Source organism: Ascidiella aspersa, chromosome 4, assembly GCF_963924565.1.
Source record: "Ascidiella aspersa chromosome 4, kaAscAspe10.2, whole genome shotgun sequence".
In the NCBI taxonomy this organism is placed as follows: Eukaryota; Metazoa; Chordata; class Ascidiacea; order Phlebobranchia; family Ascidiidae; genus Ascidiella; species Ascidiella aspersa.
In genome coordinates, this window is record NC_139450.1 from 24552088 (window position 1) to 24566996 (window position 14909).

The window sequence follows — 14909 nt, forward strand, 5'->3', positions numbered from 1 at the left end:
TAACATTTAAATATATTTTAAAAATCATATTTTGCTATGAGAATTGGTATTCCTAGGCGGTCACCCACCCAAGTACTAACCAATCCCGACGTTGCTTAACTTCCGAGATCGGACGAGATCGGGTGCATTCAATCTGGTATGTTCGTAGCCAGTATTGGTCAACATTTTTTGGTCTAATCTATTTAAAAATGTAAAAACTTAAATAAATCATATTTTGCCTACGACAATTGGTATTCCTAGGCGGTCACCCATCCAAGTACTAACCAATCCCGACGTTGCTTAACTTCCGAGATCGGACGAGATCGGGTGCACTCAACCTGGTATGGTCGTAGACAGTATTCGTCAACATTTATGGTCTAATCTTTTTAAAAATGTAAAAACTTAAATAAATGATATTATGCCTACGACAATTGGTTTTCCTAGGCGGTCACCCATCCAAGTACTAACCAATCCCGACGTTGCTTAACTTCCGAGATCGGACGAGATCGGGTGCATTCAACCTGTTATGGTCGTAGACAGTATTGGTCAACATTTTTTGGTCTAAAATGTTTAAAAATGTTAACATTTAAATATATTTAAAAAATCATATTTTGCCTATGACAATTGGTATTGCTAGGCAGTCACCCATCCAAGTACTAACCAATCCCGACGTTGCTTAACTTCCGAGATCGGACGAGATCGGGTGCATTCAACCTGGTATGGTCATAAGCAGTATTTCTCAACATTTTACGTCTAATCTGTTTAAAAAAGTAAAAACTTAAATAAATCATATTTTGCCTACGACAATTGGTATTCCTAGGCGGTCACCCATCCAAGTACTAACCAATCCCGACGTTGCTTAACTTCCGAGATCGGACGAGATCGGGTGCATTCAACCTGGTATGGTCGTAGACAGTATTGGTCAACATTTTTTGGTCTAAAATCTTTAAAAATGTTAACATTTAAATACATTTTAAAAATCATATTTTGCCTATGACAATTGGTATTGCTAGGCGGTCACCCATCCAAGTACTAACCAATCCCGACGTTGCTTAACTTCCGAGATCGGACGAGATCGGGTGCATTCAACCTGGTATGGTCGTAGCCAGTATTGGTCAACATTTTTTGGTCTAATCTATTTAAAAATGTAAAAACTTAAATAAATCATATTTTGCCTACGACAATTGGTATTGCTAGGCGGTCACCCATCCAAGTACTAACCAATCCCGACGTTGCTTAACTTCCGAGATCGGACGAGATCGGGTGCATTCAACCTGGTATGGTCGTAGCCAGTATTGGTCAACATTTTTTGGTCTAATCTATTTAAAAATGTAAAACTTAAATAAATCATATTGTGCCTACGACAATTGGTATTCCTAGGCGGTCACCCATCCAAGTACTAACCAATCCCAACGTTGCTTAACTTCCGAGATCGGACGAGATCGGGTGCATTGAACCTGGTATGGTCGTAGACAGTGTTGGTAAACATTTTTTGGTCTAAAATCTTTAAAATGCTAACATTTAAATATATTTTAAAAATAATAATTTGCCTATGACAATTGGTATTGCTAGGCGGTCACCCATCCAAGTACTAACCAATCCCGACGTTGCTTAACTTCCGAGATCGGACGAGATCGGGTGCATTTAACCTGGTATGGTCGTAGACAGTATTGGTCAACATTTTTTGGTCTAATCTATTTAAAAATGTAAAACTTAAATAAATCATATTGTGCCTACGACAATTGGTATTCCTAGGCGGTCACCGATCCAAGTAGCAACCAATCCCGATGTTGCTTAACTTCCGAGATCGGACGAGATCGGGTGCATTCAACCTGGTTTGGTCGTAGACAGTATTGGTCAACATTTTTTGGTCTAAAATCTTTAAAAATATTAACATTTAAATATATTTTAAAAATCATATTTTGCCTATGACAATTGGTATTGCTAGGCAGTCACCCATCCAAGTACTAACCAATCCCGACGTTGCTTAACTTCCGAGATCGGACGAGATCGGGTGCATTTAACCTGGTATGGTCGTAGACAGTATTGGTCAACATTTTTTGGTCTAAAATCTTCAAAAAAGTTAACATTTAAATATATTTTATAAATCATATTTTGCCTATGACAATTGGAATTCCTATGCGGTCACCCATCCAAGTACTAACCAATCCCGACGTTGCTTAACTTCCGAGATCGGACGAGATCGGGTGCATTCAACCTGGTATGGTCATAAGCAGTATTTGTCAACATTTTACGTCTAATCTATTTAAAAAAGTAAAAACTTAAATAAATCATATTTTGCCTACTACAATTGGTATTCCTAGGCGGTCACCCATCCAAGTACTAACCAATCCCGACGTTGCTTAACTTCCGAGATCGGACGAGATCGGGTGCATTCAACCTGGTATGGTCGTAAGCAGTATTTCTCAACATTTTACGTCTAATCTATTTAAAAAAGTAAAAACTTAAATAAATCATATTTTGCCTACGACAATTGGTATTCCTAGGCGGTCACCCATCCAAGTACTAACCAATCCCGACGTTGCTTAACTTCCGAGATCGGACGAGATCGGGTGCATTCAACCTGGTATGGTCGTAGACAGTATTGGTCAACATTTATGGTCTAATCTATTTAAAAATGTAAAAACTTAAACAAATCATATTGTGCCTACGACAATTGGTATTCCTAGGCGGTCACCCATCCAAGTACTAAGCAATCCCGTCGTTGCTTAACTTCCGAGATCGGACGAGATCGGGTGCATTCAACCTGGTATGTTCGTAGCCAGTATTGGTCAACATTTTTTGGTCTAATCTATTTAAAAATGTAAAAACTTGAATAAATCATATTTTGCCTACGACATTTGGTATTCCTAGGCGGTCACCCATCCAAGTACTAACCAATCCCGACGTTGCTTAACTTCCGAGATCGGACGAGATCGGGTGCATTCAACCTGGTATGGTCGTAGACAGTATTGGTGAACATTTATGTTCTAATCTATTTAAAAATGTAAAAACTTGAATAAATGATATTATGCCTACGACAATTGGTATTCCTAGGCGGTCACCCATCCAAGTACTAACCAATCCCGACGTTGCTTAACTTCCGAGATCGGACGAGATCGGGTGCATTCAACCTGGTATGGTCGTAGACAGTATTGGGCAACATTTTTTGGTCTAAAATCTTTGAAAATGTTAACATTTAAATATATTTTAAAAATCATATTTTGCCTATGACAATTGGTATTGCTAGGCGGTCACCCATCCAAGTACTAACCAATCCCGACGTTGCTTAACTTCCGAGATCGGACGAGATCGGGTGCATTCAACCTGGTATGGTCGTAGCCAGTATTGGTCAACATTTTTTGGTTTAATCTATTTAAAAATGTAAAAACTTAAATAAATCATATTTTGCCTACGACAATTGGTAATCCTAGGCGGTCACCCATCCAAGTACTAACCAATCCCGACGTTGCTTAACTTCCGAGATCGGACGAGATCGGATGCATTCAACCTGGTATGGTCGTAAGCAGTACTTCTCAACATTTTATGTCTATTCTATTTTAAAAATAAAAACTTAAATAAATCATATTTTGCCTACGACAATTGGTATTCCTAGGCGGTCACCCATCCAAGTACTAACCAATCCCGACGTTGCTTAACTTCCGAGATCGGAGGAGATCGGGTGCATTCAACCTGGTATGGTCGTAGACAGTATTGGTCAACATTTATGGTCTAATCAATTTAAAAATGTAAAAACTTAAATAAATCATATTGTGCCTACGACAATTGGTATTCCTAGGTATGGTCGTAGCCAGTATTGGTCAACATTTTTTGGTCTAATCTATTTAAAAATGTAAAAACTTAAATAAATCTTATTTTGCCTACGACAATTGGTATTCCTAGGCGGTGACCCATCCAAGTACTAACCAATCCCGACGTTGCTTAACTTCCGAGATCGGACGAGATCGGGTGCATTCAACCTGGTATGGTCGTAGACAGTAATCGTCAACATTTATGGTCTAATCTATTTAAAAATGTAAAAACTTAAATAAATCATATTGTGCCTACGACAATTGGAATTCCTAGGCGGTCGATCGGGTGCATTCAACCTGGTATGTTCGTAGCCAGTATTGGTCAACATTTTTTGGTCTAATCTATTTAAAAATGTAAAAACTTAAATAAATCATATTTTGCCTACGACAATTGGTATGCCTAGGCGGTCACCCATCCAAGTACTTACCAATCCCGACGTTGCTTAACTTCCAAGATCGGACGAGATCGGGTGCATTCAACCTGGTATGGTCGTAGACAGTATTGGTCAACATTTATGGTCTAATCTATTTAAAAATGTAAAAACTTAAATAAATGTTATTATGCCTACGACAATTGGTATTCCTAGGCGGTCAGCCATCCAAGTACTAACCAATCCCGACGTTGCTTAACTTCCGAGATCGGACGAGATCGGGTGCATTCAACCTGGTATGGTCGTAGACAGTATTGGTCAACATTTTTTGGTCTAAAATCTTTAAAAATGTTAACATTTAAATATATTTTAAAAATCATATTTTGCCTATGAAAATTGGTAATGCTAGGCGGTCACCCATCCAAGTACTAACCAATCCCGACGTTACTTAACTTCCGAGATCGGACGAGATCGGGTGCATTCAACCTGGTATGGTCGTAAGCAGTATTTCTCAACATTTTACGTCTGATCTATTTAAAAAAGTGAAAACTTAAATAAATCATATTTTGCCTACGACAATTGGTATTCCTAGGCGGTCACCCATCCAAGTACTAACCAATCCCGACGTTGCTTAACTTCCGAGATCGGACGAGATCGGGTGCATTCAACCTGGTATGGTCGTGGACAGTATTGGTCAACATTTATGGTCTAATCTATTTAAAAATGTAAAAACTTAAACAAATCATATTGTGCCTACGACAATTGGTATTCCTAGGCGGTCACCCATCCAAGTACTAACCAATCCCGACGTTGCTTAACTTCCGAGATCGGACGAGATGGGGTGCATTCAACCTGGTATGGTCGTATGCAGTATTGGTCAACATTTTTAGGTCTAATCTATTTAAAAATGTAAAAACTTAAATAAATCATATTTTGCCTACGACAATTGGTATTCCTAGGCGGTCACCCATCCAAGTACTAACCAATCCCGACGTTGCTTAACTTCCGAGATCGGACGAGATCGGGTGCATTCAACCTGGTATGTTCGTAGCCAGTATTGGTCAACATTTTTTGGTCTAATCTATTTAAAATGTAAAAACTTAAATAAATCATATTTTGCCTACGACAATTGGTATTCCTAGGCGGTTACCCATCCAAGTACTAACCAATCCCGACGTTGCTTAACTTCCGAGATCGGACGAGATCGGGTGCATTCAACCTGGTATGGTCGTAGACAGTATTGGTCAACATTTATGGTCTAATCTATTTAAAAATGTAAAAATTAAATAAATGATATTATGCCTACGACAATTGGTATTCCTAGGCGGTCACCCATCCAAGTACTAACCAATCCCGACGTTGCTTAACTTCCGAGATCGGACGAGATCGGGTGCATTCAACCTGGTATGGTCGTAGACAGTATTGGTCAACATTTTTTGGTCTAAAATCTTTAAAAATGTTAACATTTAAATATATTTTAAAAATCATATTTTGCCTATGACAATTGGTATTGCTAGGCGGTCACCCATCCAAGTACTAACCAATCCCGACGTTACTTAACTTCCGAGATCGGACGAGATCGGGTGCATTCAACCTGGTATGGTCGTAAGCAGTATTTCTCAACATTTTACGTCTAATCTATTTAAAAAGTAAAAACTTATATAAATCATATTTTGCCTACGACAATTGGTATTCCTAGGCGGTCACCCATCCAAGTACCAACCAATCCCGACGTTGCTTAACTTCCGAGATCGGACGAGATCGGGTGCATTCAACCTGGTATGTTCGTAGTCAGTATTGGTCAACATTTATGGTCTAATCTATTTAAAAATGTAAAAACTTAAATAAATCATATTGTGCCTACGACAATTGGTATTCCTAGGCGGTCACCCATCCAAGTACTAACCAATCCAGACGTTGCTTAACTTCCGAGATCGGACGAGATCGGGTGCATTCAACCTGGTATGGTAGTAGACAGTAGTGGTCAACATTTATGGTCTAATCTATTTAAAAATGTAAAAACTTAAATAAATCATATTGTGCCTACGACAATTGGTTATCCTAGGCGGTCACCCATCCAAGTACTAACCAATCCCGACGTGGCTTAACTTCTGAGATCGGACGAGATGGGGTGCATTCAACCTGGTATGGTCGTAGCCTGTATTGGTCAATATTTTTTGGTCTAATCTATTTAAAAATGTAAAAACTTAAATAAATCATATTTTGCCTACGACAATTGGTATTCCTAGGCGGTCACCCATCCAAGTACTAACCAATCCCGACGTTGCTTAACTTCCGAGATCGGACGAGATCGGGTGCATTCAACCTGGTATGTTCGTAGCCAGTATTGGTCAACATTTTTTGGTCTAATCTATTTAAAAATGCAAAAACTTAAATAAATCATATTTTGCCTACGACAATTGGTATTCCTAGGCGGTCACCCATCCAAGTACTAACCAATCCCGACGTTGCTTAACTTCCGAGATCGGACGAGATGGGGTGCATTCAACCTGGTATGGTCGTAGACAGTATTGGTCAACATTTATGGTCTAATCTATTTAAAAATGTAAAAACTTAAATAAATGATATTATGCCTACGACAATTGGTATTCCTAGGCGGTCACCCATCCAAGTACTAACCAATCCCGACGTTGCTTAACTTCCGAGATCGGACGAGATCGGGTGCATTCAACCTGGTATGGTCGTAGACAGTATTGGTCAACATTTTTTGTCTAAAATCTTTAAAAATGTTAACATTTAAATATATTTTAAAAATCATATTTTGCCTATGACAATTGGTATTGCTAGGCGGTCACCCATCCAAGTACTAACCAATCCCGACGTTGCTTAACTTCCGAGATCGGACGAGATCGGGTGCATTCAACCTGGTATGGTCGTAGCCAGTATTGGTCAACATTTTTTGGTCTAATCTATTCAAAAATGTAAAAACTTAAATAAATCATATTTTGCCTACGACAATTGGTATTCCTAGGCGGTCACCCATCCAAGTACTAACCAATCCCGACGTTGCTTAACTTCCGAGATCGGACGAGATCGGATGCATTCAACCTGGTATGGTCGTAAGCAGTATTTCTCAACATTTTATGTCTATTCTATTTAAAAAATAAAAACTTAAATAAATCATATTTTGCCTACGACAATTGGTATTCCTAGGCGGTCACCCATCCAAGTACTAACCAATCCCGACGTTGCTTAACTTCCGAGATCGGAGGAGATCGGGTGCATTCAACCTGGTATGGTCGTAGACAGTATTGGTCAACATTTATGGTCTAATCAATTTAAAAATTTAAAAACTTAAATAAATCATATTGTGCCTACGACAATTGGTATTCCTAGGTATGGTCGTAGCCAGTATTGGTCAACATTTTTTGGTCTAATCTATTTAAAAATGTAAAAACTTAAATAAATCTTATTTTGCCTACGACAATTGGTATTCCTAGGCGGTCACCCATCCAAGTACTAACCAATCCCGACGTTGCTTAACTTCCGAGATCGGACGAGATCGGGTGCATTCAACCTGGTATGGTCGTAGACAGTAATCGTCAACATTTATGGTCTAATCTATTTAAAAATGTAAAAACTTAAATAAATCATATTGTGCCTACGACAATTGGAATTCCTAGGCGGTCGATCGGGTGCATTCAACCTGGTATGTTCGTAGCCAGTATTGGTCAACATTTTTTGGTCTAATCTATTTAAAAATGTAAAAACTTAAATAAATGTTATTATGCCTACGACAATTGGTATTCCTAGGCGGTCACCCATCCAAGTACTAACCAATCCCGACGTTGCTTAACTTCCGAGATCGCACGAGATCGGGTGCATTCAACCTGGTATGGTCGTAGACAGTATTGGTCAACATTTATGGTCTAATCTATTTAAAAATGTAAAAACTTAAATAAATGTTATTATGCCTACGACAATTGGTATTCCTAGGCGGTCACCCATCCAAGTACTAACCAATCCCGACGTTGCTTAACTTCCGAGATCGGACGAGATGGGGTGCATTCAACCTGGTATGGTCGTAGACAGTATTGGTCAACATTTATGGTCTAATCTATTTAAAAATGTAAAAACTTAAATAAATGATATTATGCCTACGACAATTGGTATTCCTAGGCGGTCACCCATCCAAGTACTAACCAATCCCGACGTTGCTTAACTTCCGAGATCGGACGAGATCGGGTGCATTCAACCTGGTATGGTCGTAGACAGTATTGGTCAACATTTTTTGTCTAAAATCTTTAAAAATGTTAACATTTAAATATATTTTAAAAATCATATTTTGCCTATGACAATTGGTATTGCTAGGCGGTCACCCATCCAAGTACTAACCAATCCCGACGTTGCTTAACTTCCGAGATCGGACGAGATCGGGTGCATTCAACCTGGTATGGTCGTAGCCAGTATTGGTCAACATTTTTTGGTCTAATCTATTCAAAAATGTAAAAACTTAAATAAATCATATTTTGCCTACGACAATTGGTATTCCTAGGCGGTCACCCATCCAAGTACTAACCAATCCCGACGTTGCTTAACTTCCGAGATCGGACGAGATCGGATGCATTCAACCTGGTATGGTCGTAAGCAGTATTTCTCAACATTTTATGTCTATTCTATTTAAAAAATAAAAACTTAAATAAATCATATTTTGCCTACGACAATTGGTATTCCTAGGCGGTCACCCATCCAAGTACTAACCAATCCCGACGTTGCTTAACTTCCGAGATCGGAGGAGATCGGGTGCATTCAACCTGGTATGGTCGTAGACAGTATTGGTCAACATTTATGGTCTAATCAATTTAAAAATTTAAAAACTTAAATAAATCATATTGTGCCTACGACAATTGGTATTCCTAGGTATGGTCGTAGCCAGTATTGGTCAACATTTTTTGGTCTAATCTATTTAAAAATGTAAAAACTTAAATAAATCTTATTTTGCCTACGACAATTGGTATTCCTAGGCGGTCACCCATCCAAGTACTAACCAATCCCGACGTTGCTTAACTTCCGAGATCGGACGAGATCGGGTGCATTCAACCTGGTATGGTCGTAGACAGTAATCGTCAACATTTATGGTCTAATCTATTTAAAAATGTAAAAACTTAAATAAATCATATTGTGCCTACGACAATTGGAATTCCTAGGCGGTCGATCGGGTGCATTCAACCTGGTATGTTCGTAGCCAGTATTGGTCAACATTTTTTGGTCTAATCTATTTAAAAATGTAAAAACTTAAATAAATGTTATTATGCCTACGACAATTGGTATTCCTAGGCGGTCACCCATCCAAGTACTAACCAATCCCGACGTTGCTTAACTTCCGAGATCGGACGAGATCGGGTGCATTCAACCTGGTATGGTCGTAGACAGTATTGGTCAACATTTATGGTCTAATCTATTTAAAAATGTAAAAACTTAAATAAATGTTATTATGCCTACGACAATTGGTATTCCTAGGCGGTCACCCATCCAAGTACTAACCAATCCCGACGTTGCTTAACTTCCGAGATCGGACGAGATCGGGTGCATTCAACCTGGTATGGTCGTAGACACTATTGGTCAACATTTTTTGGTCTAAAATCTTCAAAAATGTTAACATTTAAATATATTTTAAAAATCATATTTTGCCTATGAAAATTGGTATTGCTAGGCGGTCACCCATCCAAGTACTAACCAATCCCGACGTTACTTAACTTCCGAGATCGGACGAGATCGGGTGCATTCAACCTGGTATGGTCGTAAGCAGTATTTCTCAACATTTTACGTCTAATCTATTTAAAAAAGTGAAAACTTAAATAAATCATATTTTGCCTACGACAATTGGTATTCCTAGGCGGTCACCCATCCAAGTACTAACCAATCCCGACGTTGCTTAACTTCCGAGATCGGACGAGATCGGGTGCATTCAACCTGGTATGGTCGTGGACAGTATTGGTCAACATTTATGGTCTAATCTTTTTAAAAATGTAAAAACTTAAACAAATCATATTGTGCCTACGACAATTGGTATTCCTAGGCGGTCACCCATCCAAGTACTAACCAATCCCGATGTTGCTTAACTTCCGAGATCGGACGAGATGGGGTGCATTCAACCTGGTATGGTCGTATGCAGTATTGGTCAACATTTTTAGGTCTAATCTATTTAAAAATGTAAAAACTTAAATAAATCATATTTTGCCTACGACAATTGGTATTCCTAGGCGGTCACCCATCCAAGTACTAGCCAATCCCGACGTTGCTTAACTTCCGAGATCGGACGAGATCGGGTGCATTCAACCTGGTATGGTCGTAGACAGTATTTCTCAACATTTTACGTCTAATCTATTTAAAAAAGTAAAAATTTAAATAAATCATATTTTGCCTACGACAATTGGTATTCCTAGGCGGTCACCCATCCAAGTACTAATCAATCCCGACGTTGCTTAACTTCCGAGATCGGACGAGATCGGGTGCATTCAACCTGGTATGGTGGTAGACAGTAATCGTCAACATTTATGGTCTAATCTATTTAAAAATGTAAAAACTTAAATAAATCATATTGTGCCTACGACAATTGGAATTCCTAGGCGGTCGATCGGGTGCATTCAACCTGGTATGTTCGTAGCCAGTATTGGTCAACATTTTTTGGTCTAATCTATTTAAAAATGTAAAAACTTAAATAAATGTTATTATGCCTACGACAATTGGTATTCCTAGGCGGTCACCCATCCAAGTACTAACCAATCCCGACGTTGCTTAACTTCCGAGATCGGACGAGATCGGGTGCATTCAACCTGGTATGGTCGTAGACAGTATTGGTCAACATTTATGGTCTAATCTATTTAAAAATGTAAAAACTTAAATAAATGTTATTATGCCTACGACAATTGGTATTCCTAGGCGGTCACCCATCCAAGTACTAACCAATCCCGACGTTGCTTAACTTCCGAGATCGGACGAGATCGGGTGCATTCAACCTGGTATGGTCGTAGACAGTATTGGTCAACATTTTTTGGTCTAAAATCTTCAAAAATGTTAACATTTAAATATATTTTAAAAATCATATTTTGCCTATGAAAATTGGTATTGCTAGGCGGTCACCCATCCAAGTACTAACCAATCCCGACGTTACTTAACTTCCGAGATCGGACGAGATCGGGTGCATTCAACCTGGTATGGTCGTAAGCAGTATTTCTCAACATTTTACGTCTAATCTATTTAAAAAAGTGAAAACTTAAATAAATCATATTTTGCCTACGACAATTGGTATTCCTAGGCGGTCACCCATCCAAGTACTAACCAATCCCGACGTTGCTTAACTTCCGAGATCGGACGAGATCGGGTGCATTCAACCTGGTATGGTCGTGGACAGTATTGGTCAACATTTATGGTCTAATCTTTTTAAAAATGTAAAAACTTAAACAAATCATATTGTGCCTACGACAATTGGTATTCCTAGGCGGTCACCCATCCAAGTACTAACCAATCCCGATGTTGCTTAACTTCCGAGATCGGACGAGATGGGGTGCATTCAACCTGGTATGGTCGTATGCAGTATTGGTCAACATTTTTAGGTCTAATCTATTTAAAAATGTAAAAACTTAAATAAATCATATTTTGCCTACGACAATTGGTATTCCTAGGCGGTCACCCATCCAAGTACTAGCCAATCCCGACGTTGCTTAACTTCCGAGATCGGACGAGATCGGGTGCATTCAACCTGGTATGGTCGTAGACAGTATTTCTCAACATTTTACGTCTAATCTATTTAAAAAAGTAAAAATTTAAATAAATCATATTTTGCCTACGACAATTGGTATTCCTAGGCGGTCACCCATCCAAGTACTAACCAATCCCGACGTAGCTTAACTTCCGAGATCGGACGAGATCGGGTGCATTCAACCTGGTATGGTCGTAGACAGTATTGGTCAACATTTATGGTCTAATCTATTTAAAAATGTAAAAACTTAAATAAATCATATTGAGCCTACGACAATTGGTATTCCTAGGCGGTCACCCATCCAAGTACTAACCAATCCCGACGTTGCTTAACTTCCGAGATCGGACGAGATCGGGTGCATTCAACCTGGTATGGTCGTAGCCAGTATTGGTCAACATTTTTTGGTCTAATCTATTTGAAAATTATAAAAACTTAAATAAATCATATTTTGCCTACGACAATTGGTATTCCTAGGCGGTCACCCATCCAAGTACTAACCAATCCCGACGTTGCTTAACTTCCGAGATCGGACGAGATCGGGTGCATTCAATCTGGTATGTTCGTAGCCAGTATTGGTCAACATTTTTTGGCCTAATCTATTTAAAAATGTAAAAACTTAAATAAATCATATTTTGCCCACGACAATTGGTATTCCTAGGCGGTCACCCATCCAAGTACTAACCAATCCCGACGTTGCTTAACTTCCGAGATCGGACGAGATCGGGTGCATTCAACCTGGTATGGTCGTAGACAGTATTCGTCAACATTTATGGTCTAATCTATATAAAAATATAAAAACTTAAATAAATGATATTATGCCTACGACAATTGGTATTCCTAGGCGGTCACCCATCCAAGTACTATCCAATCCCGACGTTGCTTAACTTCCGAGATCGGACGAGATCGGGTGCATTCAACCTGGTATGGTCGTAGACAGTATTGGTCAACATTTTTTGGTTTAAATCTTTAAAAATGTTAACATTTAAATATATTTTAAAAATCATATTTTGCTATGAGAATTGGTATTCCTAGGCGGTCACCCATCCAAGTACTAACCAATCCCGACGTTGCTTAACTTCCGAGATCGGACGAGATCGGGTGCATTCAATCTGGTATGTTCGTAGCCAGTATTGGTCAACATTTTTTGGTCTAATCTATTTAAAAATGTAAAAACTTAAATAAATCATATTTTGCCTACGACAATTGGTATTCCTAGCCGGTCACCCATCCAAGTACTAACCAATCCCGACGTTGCTTAACTTCCGAGATCGGACGAGATCGGGTGCATTCAACCTGGTATGGTCGTAGACAGTATTCGTCAACATTTATGGTCTAATCTTTTTAAAAATGTAAAAACTTAAATAAATGATATTATGCCTACGACAATTGGTATTCCTAGGCGGTCACCCATCCAAGTACTAACCAATCCCGACGTTGCTTAACTTCCGAGATCGGACGAGATCGGGTGCATTCAACCTGGTATGGTCGTAGACAGTATTTCTCAACATTTTACGTCTAATCTATTTAAAAAAGTAAAAATTTAAATAAATCATATTTTGCCTACGACAATTGGTATTCCTAGGCGGTCACCCATCCAAGTACTAACCAATCCCGACGTAGCTTAACTTCCGAGATCGGACGAGATCGGGTGCATTCAACCTGGTATGGTCGTAGACAGTATTGGTCAACATTTATGGTCTAATCTATTTAAAAATGTAAAAACTTAAATAAATCATATTGAGCCTACGACAATTGGTATTCCTAGGCGGTCACCCATCCAAGTACTAACCAATCCCGACGTTGCTTAACTTCCGAGATCGGACGAGATCGGGTGCATTCAACCTGGTATGGTCGTAGCCAGTATTGGTCAACATTTTTTGGTCTAATCTATTTGAAAATTATAAAAACTTAAATAAATCATATTTTGCCTACGACAATTGGTATTCCTAGGCGGTCACCCATCCAAGTACTAACCAATCCCGACGTTGCTTAACTTCCGAGATCGGACGAGATCGGGTGCATTCAATCTGGTATGTTCGTAGCCAGTATTGGTCAACATTTTTTGGCCTAATCTATTTAAAAATGTAAAAACTTAAATAAATCATATTTTGCCCACGACAATTGGTATTCCTAGGCGGTCACCCATCCAAGTACTAACCAATCCCGACGTTGCTTAACTTCCGAGATCGGACGAGATCGGGTGCATTCAACCTGGTATGGTCGTAGACAGTATTCGTCAACATTTATGGTCTAATCTATATAAAAATATAAAAACTTAAATAAATGATATTATGCCTACGACAATTGGTATTCCTAGGCGGTCACCCATCCAAGTACTATCCAATCCCGACGTTGCTTAACTTCCGAGATCGGACGAGATCGGGTGCATTCAACCTGGTATGGTCGTAGACAGTATTGGTCAACATTTTTTGGTTTAAATCTTTAAAAATGTTAACATTTAAATATATTTTAAAAATCATATTTTGCTATGAGAATTGGTATTCCTAGGCGGTCACCCATCCAAGTACTAACCAATCCCGACGTTGCTTAACTTCCGAGATCGGACGAGATCGGGTGCATTCAATCTGGTATGTTCGTAGCCAGTATTGGTCAACATTTTTTGGTCTAATCTATTTAAAAATGTAAAAACTTAAATAAATCATATTTTGCCTACGACAATTGGTATTCCTAGCCGGTCACCCATCCAAGTACTAACCAATCCCGACGTTGCTTAACTTCCGAGATCGGACGAGATCGGGTGCATTCAACCTGGTATGGTCGTAGACAGTATTCGTCAACATTTATGGTCTAATCTTTTTAAAAATGTAAAAACTTAAATAAATGATATTATGCCTACGACAATTGGTATTCCTAGGCGGTCACCCATCCAAGTACTAACCAATCCCGACGTTGCTTAACTTCCGAGATCGGACGAGATCGGGTGCATTCAACCTGTTATGGTCGTAGACAGTATTGGTCAACATTTTTTGGTCTAAAATGTTTAAAAATGTTAACATTTAAATA

General features: G+C 38.9%; 48 non-coding genes and 28 pseudogenes across 48 annotated transcripts; all 76 read right to left on the minus strand.

Annotated features, from left to right (window-relative positions):
• Positions 1 to 31: 31 nt before the first annotated feature.
• LOC146154825 (5S ribosomal RNA) lies at positions 32 to 150 on the minus strand (annotated as a pseudogene).
• Positions 151 to 215: 65 nt separating this feature from the next.
• LOC146154826 (5S ribosomal RNA) lies at positions 216 to 334 on the minus strand. Its single transcript, XR_014496015.1, has one exon. It is a non-coding gene; the product is annotated as a 5S ribosomal RNA (ribosomal RNA).
• A 64-nt stretch (positions 335 to 398) lies between these two features.
• LOC146154827 (5S ribosomal RNA) lies at positions 399 to 517 on the minus strand. Its single transcript, XR_014497328.1, has one exon. It is a non-coding gene; the product is annotated as a 5S ribosomal RNA (ribosomal RNA).
• A 74-nt stretch (positions 518 to 591) lies between these two features.
• LOC146154828 (5S ribosomal RNA) lies at positions 592 to 710 on the minus strand (annotated as a pseudogene).
• A 64-nt stretch (positions 711 to 774) lies between these two features.
• Positions 775 to 893, minus strand: LOC146154829 (5S ribosomal RNA). The gene has a single exon (XR_014495102.1). It is a non-coding gene; the product is annotated as a 5S ribosomal RNA (ribosomal RNA).
• Positions 894 to 967: 74 nt separating this feature from the next.
• LOC146154830 (5S ribosomal RNA) lies at positions 968 to 1086 on the minus strand (annotated as a pseudogene).
• A 65-nt stretch (positions 1087 to 1151) lies between these two features.
• LOC146154831 (5S ribosomal RNA) lies at positions 1152 to 1270 on the minus strand (annotated as a pseudogene).
• Positions 1271 to 1334: 64 nt separating this feature from the next.
• LOC146154832 (5S ribosomal RNA) lies at positions 1335 to 1453 on the minus strand. Its single transcript, XR_014497545.1, has one exon. It is a non-coding gene; the product is annotated as a 5S ribosomal RNA (ribosomal RNA).
• A 73-nt stretch (positions 1454 to 1526) lies between these two features.
• Positions 1527 to 1645, minus strand: LOC146154833 (5S ribosomal RNA; annotated as a pseudogene).
• A 64-nt stretch (positions 1646 to 1709) lies between these two features.
• LOC146154834 (5S ribosomal RNA) lies at positions 1710 to 1828 on the minus strand (annotated as a pseudogene).
• Positions 1829 to 1902: 74 nt separating this feature from the next.
• On the minus strand, positions 1903 to 2021 carry LOC146154835 (5S ribosomal RNA; annotated as a pseudogene).
• Positions 2022 to 2095: 74 nt separating this feature from the next.
• LOC146154836 (5S ribosomal RNA) lies at positions 2096 to 2214 on the minus strand. Its single transcript, XR_014496584.1, has one exon. It is a non-coding gene; the product is annotated as a 5S ribosomal RNA (ribosomal RNA).
• Positions 2215 to 2278: 64 nt separating this feature from the next.
• Positions 2279 to 2397, minus strand: LOC146154837 (5S ribosomal RNA). Its single transcript, XR_014497790.1, has one exon. It is a non-coding gene; the product is annotated as a 5S ribosomal RNA (ribosomal RNA).
• Positions 2398 to 2461: 64 nt separating this feature from the next.
• LOC146154838 (5S ribosomal RNA) lies at positions 2462 to 2580 on the minus strand. Its single transcript, XR_014495103.1, has one exon. It is a non-coding gene; the product is annotated as a 5S ribosomal RNA (ribosomal RNA).
• Positions 2581 to 2644: 64 nt separating this feature from the next.
• On the minus strand, positions 2645 to 2763 carry LOC146154839 (5S ribosomal RNA; annotated as a pseudogene).
• A 65-nt stretch (positions 2764 to 2828) lies between these two features.
• LOC146154840 (5S ribosomal RNA) lies at positions 2829 to 2947 on the minus strand. The gene has a single exon (XR_014496524.1). It is a non-coding gene; the product is annotated as a 5S ribosomal RNA (ribosomal RNA).
• Positions 2948 to 3011: 64 nt separating this feature from the next.
• On the minus strand, positions 3012 to 3130 carry LOC146154841 (5S ribosomal RNA). Its single transcript, XR_014495104.1, has one exon. It is a non-coding gene; the product is annotated as a 5S ribosomal RNA (ribosomal RNA).
• Positions 3131 to 3204: 74 nt separating this feature from the next.
• On the minus strand, positions 3205 to 3323 carry LOC146154842 (5S ribosomal RNA; annotated as a pseudogene).
• Positions 3324 to 3388: 65 nt separating this feature from the next.
• Positions 3389 to 3507, minus strand: LOC146154843 (5S ribosomal RNA; annotated as a pseudogene).
• Positions 3508 to 3570: 63 nt separating this feature from the next.
• On the minus strand, positions 3571 to 3689 carry LOC146154844 (5S ribosomal RNA). The gene has a single exon (XR_014496065.1). It is a non-coding gene; the product is annotated as a 5S ribosomal RNA (ribosomal RNA).
• A 168-nt stretch (positions 3690 to 3857) lies between these two features.
• LOC146154845 (5S ribosomal RNA) lies at positions 3858 to 3976 on the minus strand. The gene has a single exon (XR_014495840.1). It is a non-coding gene; the product is annotated as a 5S ribosomal RNA (ribosomal RNA).
• Positions 3977 to 4170: 194 nt separating this feature from the next.
• On the minus strand, positions 4171 to 4289 carry LOC146154846 (5S ribosomal RNA; annotated as a pseudogene).
• Positions 4290 to 4353: 64 nt separating this feature from the next.
• Positions 4354 to 4472, minus strand: LOC146154847 (5S ribosomal RNA). Its single transcript, XR_014496639.1, has one exon. It is a non-coding gene; the product is annotated as a 5S ribosomal RNA (ribosomal RNA).
• A 74-nt stretch (positions 4473 to 4546) lies between these two features.
• Positions 4547 to 4665, minus strand: LOC146154848 (5S ribosomal RNA; annotated as a pseudogene).
• A 64-nt stretch (positions 4666 to 4729) lies between these two features.
• On the minus strand, positions 4730 to 4848 carry LOC146154849 (5S ribosomal RNA). The gene has a single exon (XR_014496804.1). It is a non-coding gene; the product is annotated as a 5S ribosomal RNA (ribosomal RNA).
• A 64-nt stretch (positions 4849 to 4912) lies between these two features.
• Positions 4913 to 5031, minus strand: LOC146154850 (5S ribosomal RNA; annotated as a pseudogene).
• A 65-nt stretch (positions 5032 to 5096) lies between these two features.
• Positions 5097 to 5215, minus strand: LOC146154851 (5S ribosomal RNA). Its single transcript, XR_014498280.1, has one exon. It is a non-coding gene; the product is annotated as a 5S ribosomal RNA (ribosomal RNA).
• A 64-nt stretch (positions 5216 to 5279) lies between these two features.
• Positions 5280 to 5398, minus strand: LOC146154852 (5S ribosomal RNA). The gene has a single exon (XR_014495699.1). It is a non-coding gene; the product is annotated as a 5S ribosomal RNA (ribosomal RNA).
• A 63-nt stretch (positions 5399 to 5461) lies between these two features.
• LOC146154853 (5S ribosomal RNA) lies at positions 5462 to 5580 on the minus strand. The gene has a single exon (XR_014495106.1). It is a non-coding gene; the product is annotated as a 5S ribosomal RNA (ribosomal RNA).
• Positions 5581 to 5654: 74 nt separating this feature from the next.
• On the minus strand, positions 5655 to 5773 carry LOC146154854 (5S ribosomal RNA; annotated as a pseudogene).
• Positions 5774 to 5836: 63 nt separating this feature from the next.
• Positions 5837 to 5955, minus strand: LOC146154855 (5S ribosomal RNA; annotated as a pseudogene).
• A 64-nt stretch (positions 5956 to 6019) lies between these two features.
• LOC146154856 (5S ribosomal RNA) lies at positions 6020 to 6138 on the minus strand (annotated as a pseudogene).
• A 64-nt stretch (positions 6139 to 6202) lies between these two features.
• Positions 6203 to 6321, minus strand: LOC146154857 (5S ribosomal RNA; annotated as a pseudogene).
• A 65-nt stretch (positions 6322 to 6386) lies between these two features.
• On the minus strand, positions 6387 to 6505 carry LOC146154858 (5S ribosomal RNA). The gene has a single exon (XR_014498281.1). It is a non-coding gene; the product is annotated as a 5S ribosomal RNA (ribosomal RNA).
• Positions 6506 to 6570: 65 nt separating this feature from the next.
• LOC146154859 (5S ribosomal RNA) lies at positions 6571 to 6689 on the minus strand. Its single transcript, XR_014498459.1, has one exon. It is a non-coding gene; the product is annotated as a 5S ribosomal RNA (ribosomal RNA).
• Positions 6690 to 6753: 64 nt separating this feature from the next.
• On the minus strand, positions 6754 to 6872 carry LOC146154860 (5S ribosomal RNA). Its single transcript, XR_014495107.1, has one exon. It is a non-coding gene; the product is annotated as a 5S ribosomal RNA (ribosomal RNA).
• Positions 6873 to 6945: 73 nt separating this feature from the next.
• On the minus strand, positions 6946 to 7064 carry LOC146154861 (5S ribosomal RNA; annotated as a pseudogene).
• Positions 7065 to 7129: 65 nt separating this feature from the next.
• On the minus strand, positions 7130 to 7248 carry LOC146154862 (5S ribosomal RNA). The gene has a single exon (XR_014496732.1). It is a non-coding gene; the product is annotated as a 5S ribosomal RNA (ribosomal RNA).
• Positions 7249 to 7311: 63 nt separating this feature from the next.
• Positions 7312 to 7430, minus strand: LOC146154863 (5S ribosomal RNA). The gene has a single exon (XR_014496066.1). It is a non-coding gene; the product is annotated as a 5S ribosomal RNA (ribosomal RNA).
• Positions 7431 to 7598: 168 nt separating this feature from the next.
• Positions 7599 to 7717, minus strand: LOC146154864 (5S ribosomal RNA). The gene has a single exon (XR_014495108.1). It is a non-coding gene; the product is annotated as a 5S ribosomal RNA (ribosomal RNA).
• Positions 7718 to 7911: 194 nt separating this feature from the next.
• LOC146154865 (5S ribosomal RNA) lies at positions 7912 to 8030 on the minus strand. The gene has a single exon (XR_014496171.1). It is a non-coding gene; the product is annotated as a 5S ribosomal RNA (ribosomal RNA).
• A 64-nt stretch (positions 8031 to 8094) lies between these two features.
• Positions 8095 to 8213, minus strand: LOC146154866 (5S ribosomal RNA). Its single transcript, XR_014498460.1, has one exon. It is a non-coding gene; the product is annotated as a 5S ribosomal RNA (ribosomal RNA).
• A 64-nt stretch (positions 8214 to 8277) lies between these two features.
• On the minus strand, positions 8278 to 8396 carry LOC146154867 (5S ribosomal RNA). The gene has a single exon (XR_014495109.1). It is a non-coding gene; the product is annotated as a 5S ribosomal RNA (ribosomal RNA).
• Positions 8397 to 8469: 73 nt separating this feature from the next.
• Positions 8470 to 8588, minus strand: LOC146154868 (5S ribosomal RNA; annotated as a pseudogene).
• Positions 8589 to 8653: 65 nt separating this feature from the next.
• Positions 8654 to 8772, minus strand: LOC146154869 (5S ribosomal RNA). The gene has a single exon (XR_014496733.1). It is a non-coding gene; the product is annotated as a 5S ribosomal RNA (ribosomal RNA).
• Positions 8773 to 8835: 63 nt separating this feature from the next.
• Positions 8836 to 8954, minus strand: LOC146154870 (5S ribosomal RNA). Its single transcript, XR_014496067.1, has one exon. It is a non-coding gene; the product is annotated as a 5S ribosomal RNA (ribosomal RNA).
• A 168-nt stretch (positions 8955 to 9122) lies between these two features.
• Positions 9123 to 9241, minus strand: LOC146154871 (5S ribosomal RNA). Its single transcript, XR_014495110.1, has one exon. It is a non-coding gene; the product is annotated as a 5S ribosomal RNA (ribosomal RNA).
• Positions 9242 to 9435: 194 nt separating this feature from the next.
• On the minus strand, positions 9436 to 9554 carry LOC146154872 (5S ribosomal RNA). The gene has a single exon (XR_014495111.1). It is a non-coding gene; the product is annotated as a 5S ribosomal RNA (ribosomal RNA).
• Positions 9555 to 9618: 64 nt separating this feature from the next.
• LOC146154873 (5S ribosomal RNA) lies at positions 9619 to 9737 on the minus strand. Its single transcript, XR_014495112.1, has one exon. It is a non-coding gene; the product is annotated as a 5S ribosomal RNA (ribosomal RNA).
• A 74-nt stretch (positions 9738 to 9811) lies between these two features.
• LOC146154874 (5S ribosomal RNA) lies at positions 9812 to 9930 on the minus strand (annotated as a pseudogene).
• A 64-nt stretch (positions 9931 to 9994) lies between these two features.
• Positions 9995 to 10113, minus strand: LOC146154875 (5S ribosomal RNA). The gene has a single exon (XR_014496805.1). It is a non-coding gene; the product is annotated as a 5S ribosomal RNA (ribosomal RNA).
• A 64-nt stretch (positions 10114 to 10177) lies between these two features.
• Positions 10178 to 10296, minus strand: LOC146154876 (5S ribosomal RNA; annotated as a pseudogene).
• A 65-nt stretch (positions 10297 to 10361) lies between these two features.
• On the minus strand, positions 10362 to 10480 carry LOC146154877 (5S ribosomal RNA). The gene has a single exon (XR_014495625.1). It is a non-coding gene; the product is annotated as a 5S ribosomal RNA (ribosomal RNA).
• A 64-nt stretch (positions 10481 to 10544) lies between these two features.
• Positions 10545 to 10663, minus strand: LOC146154878 (5S ribosomal RNA; annotated as a pseudogene).
• A 194-nt stretch (positions 10664 to 10857) lies between these two features.
• On the minus strand, positions 10858 to 10976 carry LOC146154879 (5S ribosomal RNA). Its single transcript, XR_014495113.1, has one exon. It is a non-coding gene; the product is annotated as a 5S ribosomal RNA (ribosomal RNA).
• Positions 10977 to 11040: 64 nt separating this feature from the next.
• LOC146154880 (5S ribosomal RNA) lies at positions 11041 to 11159 on the minus strand. The gene has a single exon (XR_014495114.1). It is a non-coding gene; the product is annotated as a 5S ribosomal RNA (ribosomal RNA).
• Positions 11160 to 11233: 74 nt separating this feature from the next.
• Positions 11234 to 11352, minus strand: LOC146154881 (5S ribosomal RNA; annotated as a pseudogene).
• Positions 11353 to 11416: 64 nt separating this feature from the next.
• On the minus strand, positions 11417 to 11535 carry LOC146154882 (5S ribosomal RNA). The gene has a single exon (XR_014496806.1). It is a non-coding gene; the product is annotated as a 5S ribosomal RNA (ribosomal RNA).
• Positions 11536 to 11599: 64 nt separating this feature from the next.
• Positions 11600 to 11718, minus strand: LOC146154883 (5S ribosomal RNA; annotated as a pseudogene).
• A 65-nt stretch (positions 11719 to 11783) lies between these two features.
• LOC146154884 (5S ribosomal RNA) lies at positions 11784 to 11902 on the minus strand. Its single transcript, XR_014495627.1, has one exon. It is a non-coding gene; the product is annotated as a 5S ribosomal RNA (ribosomal RNA).
• Positions 11903 to 11966: 64 nt separating this feature from the next.
• Positions 11967 to 12085, minus strand: LOC146154885 (5S ribosomal RNA). The gene has a single exon (XR_014496432.1). It is a non-coding gene; the product is annotated as a 5S ribosomal RNA (ribosomal RNA).
• A 64-nt stretch (positions 12086 to 12149) lies between these two features.
• On the minus strand, positions 12150 to 12268 carry LOC146154886 (5S ribosomal RNA). The gene has a single exon (XR_014495801.1). It is a non-coding gene; the product is annotated as a 5S ribosomal RNA (ribosomal RNA).
• A 66-nt stretch (positions 12269 to 12334) lies between these two features.
• LOC146154887 (5S ribosomal RNA) lies at positions 12335 to 12453 on the minus strand (annotated as a pseudogene).
• A 65-nt stretch (positions 12454 to 12518) lies between these two features.
• Positions 12519 to 12637, minus strand: LOC146154888 (5S ribosomal RNA). Its single transcript, XR_014495898.1, has one exon. It is a non-coding gene; the product is annotated as a 5S ribosomal RNA (ribosomal RNA).
• A 64-nt stretch (positions 12638 to 12701) lies between these two features.
• Positions 12702 to 12820, minus strand: LOC146154889 (5S ribosomal RNA). The gene has a single exon (XR_014495574.1). It is a non-coding gene; the product is annotated as a 5S ribosomal RNA (ribosomal RNA).
• Positions 12821 to 12892: 72 nt separating this feature from the next.
• Positions 12893 to 13011, minus strand: LOC146154890 (5S ribosomal RNA; annotated as a pseudogene).
• Positions 13012 to 13076: 65 nt separating this feature from the next.
• Positions 13077 to 13195, minus strand: LOC146154891 (5S ribosomal RNA). Its single transcript, XR_014496146.1, has one exon. It is a non-coding gene; the product is annotated as a 5S ribosomal RNA (ribosomal RNA).
• A 64-nt stretch (positions 13196 to 13259) lies between these two features.
• Positions 13260 to 13378, minus strand: LOC146154892 (5S ribosomal RNA). Its single transcript, XR_014495115.1, has one exon. It is a non-coding gene; the product is annotated as a 5S ribosomal RNA (ribosomal RNA).
• A 64-nt stretch (positions 13379 to 13442) lies between these two features.
• On the minus strand, positions 13443 to 13561 carry LOC146154893 (5S ribosomal RNA). Its single transcript, XR_014496433.1, has one exon. It is a non-coding gene; the product is annotated as a 5S ribosomal RNA (ribosomal RNA).
• A 64-nt stretch (positions 13562 to 13625) lies between these two features.
• On the minus strand, positions 13626 to 13744 carry LOC146154894 (5S ribosomal RNA). The gene has a single exon (XR_014495802.1). It is a non-coding gene; the product is annotated as a 5S ribosomal RNA (ribosomal RNA).
• Positions 13745 to 13810: 66 nt separating this feature from the next.
• On the minus strand, positions 13811 to 13929 carry LOC146154895 (5S ribosomal RNA; annotated as a pseudogene).
• A 65-nt stretch (positions 13930 to 13994) lies between these two features.
• On the minus strand, positions 13995 to 14113 carry LOC146154896 (5S ribosomal RNA). Its single transcript, XR_014495899.1, has one exon. It is a non-coding gene; the product is annotated as a 5S ribosomal RNA (ribosomal RNA).
• A 64-nt stretch (positions 14114 to 14177) lies between these two features.
• Positions 14178 to 14296, minus strand: LOC146154897 (5S ribosomal RNA). The gene has a single exon (XR_014495575.1). It is a non-coding gene; the product is annotated as a 5S ribosomal RNA (ribosomal RNA).
• Positions 14297 to 14368: 72 nt separating this feature from the next.
• Positions 14369 to 14487, minus strand: LOC146154898 (5S ribosomal RNA; annotated as a pseudogene).
• Positions 14488 to 14552: 65 nt separating this feature from the next.
• Positions 14553 to 14671, minus strand: LOC146154899 (5S ribosomal RNA). The gene has a single exon (XR_014496147.1). It is a non-coding gene; the product is annotated as a 5S ribosomal RNA (ribosomal RNA).
• A 64-nt stretch (positions 14672 to 14735) lies between these two features.
• Positions 14736 to 14854, minus strand: LOC146154900 (5S ribosomal RNA). The gene has a single exon (XR_014497346.1). It is a non-coding gene; the product is annotated as a 5S ribosomal RNA (ribosomal RNA).
• Between the last annotated feature and the right edge of the window lie 55 nt (positions 14855 to 14909).